This window comes from Galeopterus variegatus, unplaced genomic scaffold (genome assembly GCF_000696425.1).
Source record: "Galeopterus variegatus unplaced genomic scaffold, G_variegatus-3.0.2 Scaffold5363, whole genome shotgun sequence".
Classification (NCBI taxonomy): Eukaryota; Metazoa; Chordata; class Mammalia; order Dermoptera; family Cynocephalidae; genus Galeopterus; species Galeopterus variegatus.
The window spans coordinates 26,610-29,179 of NW_007731474.1; positions in this window are offsets into that span (position 1 = coordinate 26,610).

Sequence of the window (2,570 nt, forward strand, 5' to 3'; positions counted from 1 at the left end):
TTACTTTCCTTCTCTACCTAATTTGCTTAGAGCCTTTATCATGAAGGATGTTGAATTTTATCAAATGCTTTTCTGCATGTCTTGAGATAATCATATTTTTGTCGTGCACTTTGTTAATGTATTAGATCACATTTATTGACTTGCATATGTTGAACCATCATTGCATCTGTGGGATAAATCCCACTTGATCATAGTGTATAATTTTTTTGAAGTGTTGCCATCTTCTGTTTCTTAACATTTTGTTGAGGATTTTTGCATCCACAACTATCAAAGATATTGGTCTGCAGTTTTCTTTTTTGTTGTTGTTGTATCTTCATCTGGTTTTGGTATCAGAGTGATACCGGCCTCATAGAATGAATTTGGGAGACTGATTTCTACTCTAATTTTTTGGAATAGTTTTAAGAGAATCGGTATTAATTCCTCACTAAATAACATACAATAAATTATGGTTAATTGTTGATGCCTAGTCTTACTAGACACCACTAGAACTTGTTTTTTCTCTCTAGCTGTAATTTTGTGTCTATTTACCAACCTTTCACTATTCCCCCCTCGACTTCCCCTTTCCTGCCTCTAGTAACTTCAGTTCTACTCTCTACTTCTAAATGTTCAATTTACTATTATTATTACTATTGTTATTATTGTTGTTGTTGTTGTTATTATTATTATTATTTTAGTGCCTACATATGAGTGAGAACATGCAATATGTCTCTTTCTGTGAATGGCTCATTTCACTTAGCATAATTTTCTTCAAAGCACATCCATTCTGCTGCAAATGGCAGAATTTCATTCTTTTTTAATGGCTGAGTAGTATTCCATTGTGCATATATACTACATTTTCTTTATCCAATAATCTTTTAATGGATATTTAGGTTGGGTCCATATATTGGCTATTGGGAATAGAACTGCAATAAACATGGGAGTACACGTATCCTTTCCACCTGTTGATTTCCTTTCTTTTGGGTATATACCCAGAATTGGGATTGCTGGATTGTATTGTAATTCTATCTGTAGATCTTTCAGAAACCTCTGTACTGTTTTTACAATGGCTGTATTAATGTATAATCCCACAAGCAACATATGGGAGTTCCCCTTTCTCCACATCCTTACCAACATTTGTTATTTTCTTTGCTTTTGTTATAGCCAATTGAACTGGGATGAGATGATTTCTTAATGTAGTTTTGATTTCTCTGATGATTAATGATGTTGAGTATTTTTCATATACCTGTTGGCCATTTTTATATCATCTTTGATAAATGTCTACTCAGCTCCTCTGCCCAGTTTAAAATCAGATTATTTGTTTTTGTTTTGTTTACTCTTGAGATGTTTGGGTTCTTTGTATAATGTGGTATAACCCCTTGTCAGATGCATAGTTTGCAAATTTTTCTGCCATTCTGTAGGTGGTCTGCTGACTCTGTTGATTGCTTCCTTTGTAGAAGCTTTTTAGTTTGATAACCCCATTTGATTATTTTTTCTTTTGTTGCCTCTGCTTTTGAGGTCTTATTCATTAAATCTTTGACCGATCCTATGTCCTGAAGCATTTCCACTGTTTTTCTGTAGATATTTTAACTTCAGGTCTTAGGTCTAATTCTTCCTTCTATTTTGAGTTGATTTTGGTAATGGTGAAAGATAGGGGTTTAGTTTCATTCATCTATACATGGATTTCCAGTTTTCCTAGCACCATTTATTGAAGAGACTGTTCTTTCTTCAATGTATGTTCTCAGTGCCTTTGTCAATGATAAGTTGGCTGTAAAAATATGAATTTTTTTCTGTGTTCTCTACTCTCTTTCATTAGTGCAAGTGTCTGTTTTTACACCAATACCATGCTTTTTTGATTACTACAGCCTTGTAGTATTTTTGGAAGTCAGGTAGTGTAACGCTTTCACCTTTTTTCTTTTTGCTCAGAATTACTGTGGCTATTTGGAGTCTTTTTTGGTTTCATATGAATATTAGTATTGTTTATTCTATTTATGTGAAGAATGCCATTGGTATTTTGATACGGCTGGCAGTGAATCTGTAGATTTCTTTGGGTAATATGGACATTTTGATAATATTCAATCTTCCAACCAATGAACATAGACTGTCTTTCCATTTTTGTGTGTGTCCTCTTTAATTTCCTTCTGCCATGTTTTGTAGTTTTCCTTGTAGAGCTCTTTCACCTTACTTATTGAATTTATTGCTAGGATTTTTATTTTTGGATAAGTATGGTAAATGAGATTGCTTTTTTGATGTCTTTTTCTGTTAGTATTTTGTTGTTGTTGTTGTTGTGTTGTAATGCTACCGATTTTATATTTTGATTTTGTATCCTGTAAATGTTTTGAATTCATTTATTAGTTCTAAGGGTTTTTGGTGGAGTCATTAGGTTTTTCTTTATATAAGATTATGTCATCTGTAAACAAGAACATTTGACTTCTTTTTTAGTTTGGATGCCTTTTATTCTTTCTCTTGCCTAATTGCTCTAGCAAAATTTTCCAGTACTATGTTAGATAGGAGTGATGAAAGTGGGTATACTTGTCTTGTTCCTTTTCTTTTTTTCTTTCTTTCTTTTTCTTTTTTTTTTTTTTTTTTTTTTC